This window comes from Mustela lutreola, chromosome 10 (genome assembly GCF_030435805.1).
Source record: "Mustela lutreola isolate mMusLut2 chromosome 10, mMusLut2.pri, whole genome shotgun sequence".
In the NCBI taxonomy this organism is placed as follows: Eukaryota; Metazoa; Chordata; class Mammalia; order Carnivora; family Mustelidae; genus Mustela; species Mustela lutreola.
Window position 1 is genome coordinate 23,068,900 of NC_081299.1, and position 11,997 is coordinate 23,080,896.

Sequence of the window (11,997 nt, forward strand, 5' to 3'; positions counted from 1 at the left end):
ACTTGTAAACGGGACCAAAGCATAATTTTCAGGGTTCCGTGCACCATGAAGGTGTGGGGCCCCTTGTTCAAAATCGTTTAAGGAATTTTGAGACCGCAGTAGCAGAGCCGTAAACCAAAACCAAAGACATAAAGCCGACTCTGTTCGTAAGCACTCAACCAGTGTTCGCTGTTGTCATGCTGCCCAGCTTCAAGGAGGAAAAGAAATTTGGCCATTTGATGCGAGTGACTTTTAAAATCAGTAGTATTTGATAAGATATGGCTATTGTATCTCCCACTAAGCCCAAGATGGATGGAAAACGTAGGTAAACCCCAATACTACAAAAGACCAGAAGGGGATATGCCAGGAAACTTTATAACTGGAGGAAGGAAAAACGTTTATAATGAACGAAAATCAATTAGTTATTTTTTAAATTGAAAGATATTTAAACGTTTTTCACATAGAGATGTCACAAAGTAGAACAAATGAGAAAATAAGCTTTAAAATATTGCAATATGCATGGTAGAAGGTTAATCTTCATGATAAATACAGAACATCTCTAATGATTTTTTTTTTTTTTAAGAGTAATCCAGGGGCGCCTGGATGGCTCAGTGGGTTAAGTGTCTGCCTTTCCGCTCAGGTCATGATCCCAGGGTCCTGGGATTGAGCCCCGCCTTGGGCTCCCTGCTCAGCAGGGAACATGGTTCTTCCTCTCTCACTCCTCTGGCTTGTGTTCCCTCTCTTGCTGTCTCTCTCTGTCAAATAAATAAATAAAATCTTTTAAAAAAAAATAAAAATTTTTTTAAAAGTAAAGAGAGCAATCCAAAATAAACAGACATAAAACCACTAGTGTCCAGTAAACACATAAAGACAACTAGCCTGGGGCTGAGGGGTAGAGGAGTAAGGGAATGGGGAAAGACAGTTAATGGGTATGGATTTCTTTCCCGGGTGTTAAAAAAAAAAAGTTTTAAAGTTAGATTGTAATCATAGTTGTACAACCCTGAGAATACTGTGTACTAAAAACCACTGAACGATGTACTTTCAATGGGCAAAGTTTACAGTATGTGAAATATATCTCAGTGAAGCTGTATAAAAATGGGAAAATAAAAGAAACACAATATACTGGCAAATTTTTATTTATTTTTTAAGATTTTATTTATTTATTTATTTATTTATTTATTTGACAGTGAGAGATCACAAGTAGGCAGACAGGAAGGGGCAGGGAGCAGGCTCCCTGCTGAGCAGAAAGCCGGATGTGGGGCCCAATCCCAGGACCCTGGGATTATGCCCTGAGCCAAAGGCAGAGAGGTTCTAACCCACTGAGCCACCCAGGCACCCCTACTGGCAAAATTTAAAATGATTATTAACACCCGTGGAGGCAAGTTTTGTGCGAAAATCAGTACTCCTGTTGTTTCAGTTGTGTCAGTATATGTTACTTTTATTTTTAAAAAGAATGTTATTTTTATTTAAGAAATAAAAAAGTAAGATTTTCATTTCTGAAAAAGAAGGCAAGACTCGAAAGTTAGATGCCCTGAGCTCTACCACTTCCTGGTGGTGTGGCCTCGGGCAGGTCCCTTCAGTTCCCTCATCCATAAAAAAAGGATGTCAGTACTCTTCTCACAGGGTGGTTATAACAGTTTCGTGAACTAACATGTACAAAGTGCCCAACACAGAATTAACACTCAATAAATATAACTTTTGTTGTAGTTGTAGCCTTCTACTCATTTCTGAATCCCCAGAGACCAACATAGTACAGGGTGTATGGTCATTGCTAAATATTTGTTAAATGAATGAATTCAACAGCCACTGGGAGTGTCACCTCTCAAATTCAAGAACCTGAAAAGTAGTATATTGTGTTCAGAGATCCGGCTCTTAAGCCAGAGAAGAAATTACTTAACCTAAGTCTCCATTTTCTCCCATGAAACGTGAGGCTAATACAATGGCACTAAATGAAATAAAGCAGATAAAACATTTAGTCCCATGGGGCCAAGACACTGTGTGCTGAGTAACCATAATAGAAGAGCATGTTAGAGGAAGAAACATAGTAGACATGACAAAATTACAAAGTTTCCAGACTCTTACCACAGGTGTGCTCCATGATTTCATTCTAAGATTCACAACTCCTTAGTTTTAAGCTTTAGCTTTCATTACTCAGCCATAAAGATTCAAATATCAGTGTAGCCATGCCCTTGCCCAGTCAAATGTTGCAGTCTCAACAGAATACTAGCTGCTCATCCCTGATTTCCCTTAATTGTTCTCAAAGGACCTGAGACCCCTGTCCAAGCCCAAAATAACCCCAGCAGAGAATCACCTTCCAACAAACTCCTGAAACAGTGCTTACCTGTGGCCATGCACCATGCTAAGACTTTTATATTCATCATTTAAAACTCCCCAAATACCTCTGACACGGACAACATAATTATTCCCATTTTTTAAATGAGAAAACTGGGGCACCTGGGTGGCTCAGTCGGTTAAAGCCTCTGCCTTCGGCTCTGGTCATGATCCCAGGACCCTGGGACAGAGCCCCACATCAGGCTCTCTGCTCAGCAGGGAGCCTGCTTCCCCTTCCCTCTCTGCCTGCTTCTCTGCCTACTTGTGATATCTCTCTCTCTCTCTCTCTCTCTCTGCGTCAAATAAATAAATAAAATCTTTTTTTAAAGAATGAGAAAATTGAGGCTCTGGGAGATTAAGGAACCAGATTAGCATATATCCAAACGTGTTATCTAGGGCTATTTGCTGAGAGTTGTCTGGTCAGCAGGATGTCGAACTCATCCCCCAAACTTGGGACTCTCCACAATTCATCTGGTTAAACCCGTATATAATAGATAATACAACCAATCTCTGGAAGTTTTCAAAAACCAAGTCTAGGTGCACCTGGGTGGTTCAGTTGGTTAAGCGTCTGCCTTTGACTCAGGTCCTGGGATCAAGCCCCAGGCAGGTTCCCAGCTCAGCGGGGAGTCTCCTTCTCCCCGCGTCTGTGTGTTCGATCGCTCCCTTCCTTTCTCTCTCTCTCATGAATAAATAAAATCTTTAAAAAAAAAAAAAAAAAAAGTTCTAATCAAGCTGGCCTTGGGTGAAGATTAGGGTAGATTTGAGAAGGGTTCTTTGGTCTAATCAGTAGAAACCTAATCCATTCCATTGTAACCTAATCAGAGAAAGACAGAGATCTCGAGACAGAAACATTTAGTGAAGGCCATGCAAAAAAACCTTGGTTCAAGGATTTCAAACAGTTGCCTCTTCCTTCGTCCAGTAGTGGTTCTCAAAGTATGGGCTGAGGCTCACTGGTGAGTCAGCCAACCTGGTCACGCTGACAGCAGAGAACAAATTCCAGAACATAAGTGATTTTCAATTCCACAGACCTTTATCCTCTCTTCCAGCCAACTGCTATTGGCTAGTAAAGGTTGCTATAACACAGTATTTCTAAACTGAATGTAAAGCGTTCTCAAGCAGAGCTGGAATACTCCACTTTCTGGAAACATAATTTGTTAGCAGTCAGTGTTGGCTTGAGTTGCCTTTTTAGACTACATTACACTTGTGTTTTTGTATATTTGTGGAATCTCCCTTAGGTGGCACTTCCTCTCATTGTTTTGGGGCTTGGGTAATGGTTACAATGTTAACATTCTCATTGTCATTTTGTTTCTTAGCAAATCTTGGTTATTACAACACATTTTCCATAAGAAGGTAAGAGGGAGGGTTGGTTCGGGCTTCTGGGATCAGTGACCAGTAATTCTGACCAACTCTCCCACTAAGGAAAACTAGCAAAACTGGAAAAATCGAAATATCTCATCTTGAAATCATTGGAAAGTTAACAAGTTAGTGAAGAATCCCTGAGCCAGGATCTGGGAAGAGAGAAATTAAGGACTGTAAGCCCCATATTTAGGACTACAATTCCAGGTGGGGCATTTCCTGAGATGTAGCGAAGAGAAAGAGTTGAGCTTTTAGCATCCTTGGGGGGTTAAACGGGCAGAGACTGCTGTCCAGACCCCACTGAGAAAGAAAGCACCTAGTAAATAACTCTCGGTTTGGATGTGGATCCCAACAGACACCACTTTAAAGATTTATTTACAATTTCAGAGAGAGAGAGAGAGAGAGAGAGAAAGTGTGTGTGTGTGTGTGTGTGTGTGTGAGTGCACATGTTGGTGGGGGAGGGAGAAAGGGAGAATCTCGAGCCGACTCCCTGTTGAGCACAGAGCCCTATGCAGGGCTCAATCTCACAGCCCTGAGATCATGACTTGAGCCAAGATCAAGAGCTGGCCACTCAACCCACTGAGCCATCCAGGCACCCCAGTTTTTGTTTTTGTTTAAGATTTTATTTATTTATTTATTTATTTGACAGAGCAAGAGAGCACAACAGGGGGAGTAGCGGAGAGAGGGAGAAGCAGAAGCCCTGCTGAGCAGGGAGACTGATGTGGGGCTCCATCCCAAGACCTATGACCAGAGCTGAAGGCAGATGCTTAACGGACTGAGCCACCCAGGTACCCCATTCCCCGTTTTTTTGTTTTGTTTTGTTTGTTTAAAGTTTTTATTTATTTATTTATTTGACAGAGATCACAAGTAGGCAGAGAGGCGGGGGGGAGGGGACCAGGCTCCCTGCTGAGCAGAGAGCCTAATGCGGGACTCGATCCCAGTACCCTGGGATCATGACCTGAGTCGAAGGCAGAGGCTTAACCCACTGAGCCACCCAGGTACCCCTGTTTTGTTTTATGATTTATTTATTTACTGATGGACTCCACTTTTGTTTTTTATTCTAAGATTTTATTTATTTGGGAGAAAGAGAAAGCATGAACTGTTGTGGGGGAGGGGGACAGAGAGAGAAGCAGACTCCCTGCTGAGTGTGGCTACTGGATCCCAGAATCCTGAGATCATGACCTGAGCTGAAAGCAGATGCTTTACCAAGTGTGTCACCCAGGCACCCCTCAGTTTTCTCTGAAAGTAGAGACCATTAGGGGAACCTGAGTGGCTCAGTCAATTAAGAGTCTGACTCTTGGTTTTCGATCATGTGTAGATCTCAGGGTCATGATATCTAGCCTCAAGTTGGTCTCTTTGCTCAGCGTGGAGTCTGCTTGGGACTTTCTCTTCCTCACCCCTCCCCACCTCTTAAATAAATAAATAAATCTTTAGAAAAAAAAATCAAAACAAAAGTGAGTAGAATAGACAAGCTCTCACAGAAATCAAAACTCAGCTTCAAACCATCTCAAATTCTGAATTATGTATCAAGGTGATCCTAGAGTGCCAAGGCCTCCAGGGGCCCGGCAGAAAACAAAGTGAATTCTCTCTGCTTAAAAGAGATGACCATCCTAGGCCTCCAGTGGTTTCTATGAACAATTACGCATTTATCATATTCAATCCACAAACAAAAATAGTCACACGTACTGGAGGGCAAGATAACATGAACAAAACCCAGGATCAACAAAGGACAACTGAAAAGTACGCCAAAGGACCACAGATACAATAGGCATCAAATTACTTACTATGTTCAAGAAGATAAATAGGCTGATTACTTTAGCAGAAAAGTAGAAAATGTATGAACGCCCAACTGGAAATGCTCTAACTAAAAAATATGATAGGGAAATTAAAAACCAACAGTAAATTACACACTGCTGAAGGCAGAAGTAGTCAATATAGAGAAGCAACATCCAGAATGAAACATAAAGAGGCAAAAAGATAGAAAAGAGACAAAGGGTAAGAGTTACAGAGGTAGGGGCACCTGGATGGCTCAGTGGGTTGAGCCTGTGCCTTGGGCTCAGGTCATGATCTCAGGGTCCTGGGATTGAGCCCCACATCAGGCTCTCTGCTCAGTGGGGAGCCTGCTTCCCCCTCTCTCTCTCTGCCTGCCTCTCTGCCTACTTGTGATATCTCTCTCTCTGTCAAATAAATAAATAAATAAAATCTTTTAAAAAAAAAGAAAAAGTTAGAGATAGGGCACCTGGGTAGCTCAGTGGGTTAAGCATCTGCCTTAGGCTCAGGTCATGATCCTGGAGTCCCCTGATCAACTCTCACCTCTCGCTCCCTGCTCAGTGGGGAGTCTGCTTCTCCTTCTGACCCTCCCCACTCTCATGCTTTCTCTCTCTCTCTCTCTCTCTCAAATAAATAAAATCTTAAAAAAAAAAAAAAAAAAAAAAGAATTCCACACTGCACTGACTGAGCTAACCAGGTGCCCCAGAATTATGAAGCTTATTCAACCCAGAACTAAAATTTTAGAAAATATGACCATAAATAATCTCACAGAGGAATCCAATGGCACATGAAAAAGATACGAAAGTATGGACTTATTAGGAAAAGATAAGGTATGGAGAGATTTTAGGAAGTGATAGGAACTAAATAAACCTGAGTATGGGTTTTAGGATAAAGGCAATTACCAAAAAAATTAAAATAGCATTTACAACTTTTAAACCAACAGAAGAAAACATCATCCTGAAAGTGGGTGAGAAAGAAAGAAAAAAAAAGTAAAGTAAAAAGAAAAGAAAGGAAAAGGGTCAATCTGGCTGGCTCAGTTTGTTGAGCTCACAACTCTTGATCTAGGGACAGTGAATTGGAGCCCCACATTGGATATAGAGATTACCTAAAAAAAAAAAAAAGAAAGAAAAGAAAAGAGTAATTCCAATAAATATAAAAAGGTTAAACTTGCCAATAAAAGATGAGAGCTCTACCATAAGAGACTCTTAATCTCACAAAACAAACTGAGGGTTGCTGGGGGCAGGGGCATTGGGAGAGGGTGGTGGGTTTATGGACATTGGGGAGGGTATGTGCTATGGTGAGTGCTGTGAAGTGTGTAAACCTGGCAATTGTACCCCTGGGGCTAATAATATATTATCTGTTTATAAAAAAAATTTAAAAAATTTAAATAAAAAAAAAGATGAGAACTCTATGATATGGATGAAATTATAAGACACACACTTAAATATAAATACCAGCTAAATATGAACCTAAATGGTAAAGAAGTATGTTACATATTGGTAAAAACATCAATAGATCATGAATTGTAAATATCAGACCTTTGTAAACGTCACAGCCTCGAACTACAGTAGTGTAACTGACAGAACAACAGGAAGAAATAGCTATATCAATCAAAAAAAAAGGAAAGATTTTAACATAACTTCCTTTAAAATACAAATAATAAGTAAAAATATAAAGAAATCTGAACAACACAATTAATAAGCTCAACCTACTGGTTGTATGTAAAAGTCTATTCCCAGTCAACAGAAAATCACAAGACATTTATAGTACATGTTCAAAAATGGAATATGCATTATAGTGTAAAAGAAGCCTCAATAAATTCCAAAAAAGTATCAGTATCACATAGACCATGTTCTCTAGCTATAAAATGAGAAATTGAAAGTTTTGTTTTTTAAATTGCTGAAAAGTACACATCCTGTCTACTTGGAAACTAAACTACATTATTAAGTAACCATTGCGCTTCCAATGTGTAAAGGAAATCACTTAGAAATGAATCATAAGGAAAACACTACACGTCAAATTTGTGGAACCAAGCAAAAAAAAACCAATATTTGGAGGAAGTACATAATTTTAAATAGACTTTATTTACAACATATTTTTTGGAGTTAGAATTGTTCCAAGCAAATGGGCCAACTACTCCAAATTCAAGAAGTTAGAAGAAGTTACAGGACAAACCCAAAGGAAAAAGAAAAGAGAACAATGTGGATCCTATGAGAGAAAATTAAGGGTATGCTAACACAAAAATCCAATGGCAAAAGACCTGTTGGCTTTTATACTCTGTGGAGAGACCAAAGGTCAATTGCATGATCTTGCAGGACTTTTCAAAAAATGATGGAAAATTACCAGACAAAACCATCTATTCATAGGCAAATATTTGGATAAATACATTTAGTCAATGGACGTGACCCTGAAGGTATATTTTCTGGAATGCATTATGATATTGTGAGTAAATGATGAAAACTGAAAAATTACCCAAGTACTTGACTTTTTATTTTTATTTTTTTTAAAGATCTATTTACTTATTTTAGAGAAAGAGAGAAAGCACGAGTGGGAGGGGCAGAGGGAGAGAGAGAGAGAATCCCAAGCAGACTCCGTGTCCAGCACAGACCCCTCACCTGGCCAGATCCCACAACCCCAAGATCTCAACCCAAGTGGCAGCCAAGAGTCAGATGCCCAACTGACTGAGCCACCCAGGCACCCCAATACTTGACTTTTTAAATGAATGTAATAACACATGGGGATACCAATGTTTAGAAATGCTTTAAGTATGGGGCACCTGACTGGCTGAGTTGGTAAAGCTTATAGCTCCTGATTCTAGAGCCATTGAGTTCAAGTCCCACGTTGGGTAGAGATTACTTTTAAAAAGATAAATAAAATTTAGGGGTACCTGGGTGGCTCAGTCAGGTAAGTATCTGCCTTCAGCTTGGGTAGACTGCGATCCCAGGGTCCTGGCATCTAGCCTTGTATCAGGTTCCCTGCCTGGAGGGGCATCTGCTTCTCCCTCTCTTGGTCCCCCTGCTTGTGCATGCTCTCTCTCTTTCTCTGTCAAGTGAACGACTGAAATCTTTAAAAAAATAAATAAATAAAAATAAAATTTAATGCATCATGTCTGAGATAAATCAATTCCACAGTCCATTTGTGTGATGTATTTGAGTTAACCCTTTACTTCTGGATTGTTTGAAAAGAAAAGGTAAATCACCCCCTTTTTTTGCATTTATTTATAAATTTTAGTTATATTATTAAACTGGCAAGATTAAAGAGAAGTTTGAAAATATATTTAAGTGAAACACAATCTAACTTCCACTTCTATTTTATTTTATTGGAATGTATGAGTAACTTAAGAGGAGAGCAAAAAGATTCTTCTTGCAGCTATGTTGTCAAAACATTTAAAGAGAGTTCCGTATTTAGGATGAAATGATGTCATGTCTGGGATCTGATTCAAAATAATCTGGAGTGGGGGAAATAGATGAGAGTATAAATGAAACAAGATGGTACAAGAACTGATAATTGTTGAAACTGAATGAGTATGCGAGAGTTTTATTATAATATAGGAAGATGAAAAGACAAAGGACAGACAAGATCTTTTAAAAATCTTCACTGTAGAAAATTTCAAATATATATAATAAGTTTAAAACTAAAATTTCTTCACCATTCTTGGTCTATTCTTACATATACATTTCAGAATCAGCTTATCAATCCAATACTGATTTTGAGTAAAAATCTATTAAATCTATAGATCAACCTGCAGAAAATTATCTTTTTCTGCCATTAAGTCTTCTACTGTTAATATGGAGTAGCTGTCACTTTTTCAGGTTTTTGTCACCTTTTAGTACAGTTTTATAATTTTCTAGGTACAGATCTTATACCTCATTTGTCAAGTTTATTTCTGAGCATGTCATAGTCTTGTTGCTATTTTAATAACTTCTTTGTATAATTACATGATATGATTGTATAGAATTATAATCAGGTTTGTATATGAACCTTATAATCAGCTACCATACTATATTACTTTAATACTTTAATAACATCTATAGATTGTTCTGGGTTTTTTTTTTTAAGATTTTTATTCATTTGACAGAGAGAGAGATCACAAGTAGGTGAGAGACAAGCAGAGAGAGGAAGGGAAGCAGGCTCCCTGCTGAGCAGAGAGCCTGATACAGGGCTTGATCCCAGGACGGTGAGACCACGACCTGAGCCAAAGGCAGAGGCTTAACCCACTGAGCCACCCAGGCGTCCCTATTCTGTGTTATTTTTAATGAAAATAATCATATTGGAGCACCTGGGTGGCTTAGTCAGTTGAGCATCTGCCTTTGGCTCAGGTCATGATGCCTGAGCCCAGAGCTTGGCTCCCTGCTCAGCCGGAAGTTTACTTTTCACCCCCTCTGCCCCTCCTCCCACTTGTGCGCCCCCGCTCTCGCTTTCTCTCTCTCTCTCTCTCTCGCTCGCTCTCACTCTCTCAAATAAATAAATAAAATCTTATTGAAAAAAAAAAGAATCCTATCATCTGAGTATAATGGCAATTTCACTTCTTCCTTTTCTGTAGTTATGCCATTAATTTCTTACTATAATCTTATTGCTCTAAGACCTCCATCATATTTTTGAAAAGAAATAATGATGGGGCGCTTGGGTGGCTCAGTCAGTTAAGTGTCTGCTGTAAACTCAGGTCATGATCCTGGTGTTCGGGTATGGAGCCCTATGTCAGGCTTCTTGCTCAGCTCCCTCTCCCTCTGCTCCCTATCCCCCACCCTCCCAGCTCCCACTCGTGCTCTATCTCACTCTCCCTCTCCCTCTCCAATAAATAAATAAAATCTTTAGAAAAAAAGAAATAAGGATAGTTGGCATGCATATCAGGATTTTGTTTTTAAGATTTTATTTATTTGAGAGAGAGAGCATGAGCAAGGGAGTGGGGCAGAGGGAGAAGCAGATTACCCCCTGAGCAGGGTGCCCAACATGGGGCTTGGTCCCAGGACCCTAGGATCATGACCTGAGCCAAAGGCAGATGCTTAACAACCTGAGCCACGCAAGCGCCCTGCATATCAGGTTTATAACTTTAAAGCAGATGCTTTTAAAGTTTTCAAACTTTAACAATTTTTGTAAGTTTTTGTAGGTCTCTTTGGTTACCATTCTATTTTTAATTTATGCTGGATTTGTCAAATAATTTCCTATACTTTTTGAAATGTTTATAAGATTTTTTTCACCTTAATCTTTTATTATACCTTAATCTTTTTTTTTTTTTTTTTTTTTTTTTAAAGATTTTATTTATTTATTTGACAGAGAAATCACAAGTAGATGGAGAGGCAGGCAGAGAGAGAGAGAGGGAAGCAGGCTCCCTGCTGAGCAGAGAGCCCGATGCGGGACTCGATCCCAGGACCCTGAGATCATGACCTGAGCCGAAGGCAGCGGCTTAACCCACTGAGCCACCCAGGCGCCCGTATACCTTAATCTTTTTAAAAAAGATTTTATTTATTCATTTAAGAAAGAGAGAGAGAGAGACAGAGAGCACAGGCAGGCAGAGGCGCAGACGGAGAGGGAGAAGCAGACTCCCCACTGAGCTGGGAACCCCACACAGAGCTCGAACTCAGGACCTGGAGATCATGACCTCAGTCGAAGGCAGACACTTAACCATCTGAGCCACCCAGAAATCCCCATCTACAGATATTCTAACTTGGAGATACATTATTCCTGGGATAATCCCAAACTGGTAATGGTATATTGTTTCTTTTATTTCATTATTGGATATTATTCACTGATATTTTGTTTAGGATATTCGCACTTATATTCACAAGTGAAATAAGCCTATAATATCATTCTCCTGTTCTTCCTTTAGCTGAAATTATATGGACCTCATGGAATTGGCAGGAGGGAGATAGCCCCTCTTTTTCCACGCTCAAACACTACAGCAGTTTGTATACGATGAGAATGATCTCTGCCTTGAAAGCTGAAAGAATTTGCCTGTAAAACCATCAGGGCCTGGTGTTTTCCTTGCTAGACATTGTTTACTGCTTAATGTTTAAAAACTGTTTTTTTTGGAAGGAATTATAGATTCATGGGATGTTGCAAAAATGTATTAGAATGTCCAGTGTAGGCTACACCCAAATTTCCCCAAAGGCAATATCTTGCGTAACTCAAGTACAATATCAAAGCCAGAAACTGGCCTTGGTGCAGCCCAAAAGGCTTATTCAGATTTCGTCAGTTTTGCTTGCACTCACTCGTGGGTTGGTGTGTGTACACTTCTGTGCAGTTCTATTGCACATGGAGGGTTGTGTAAACATGCCATAATCATAATCTAGAATCGTTTTATCATCACAAGGATCCTTCCTACTACCCCTTTATAGCCATAAACATCACTTCCCCCATTTTTAACTCCTATGAACCACAAATCTGTCTTCATTTCCATAATTTTGCTATTTCAATAGTAAATGTTGTAGGGGCCCTTGGCTGGTTCAACAGGTAAAGCACGGGGCTCTTGATCTTGGGCTGTGGGTTGTGGGTTCGAGCACCATGATGGATGAAGAGATTGCTTACAAATAAAATCTGTCACGGTTTTGGTTTCTGTTTTTG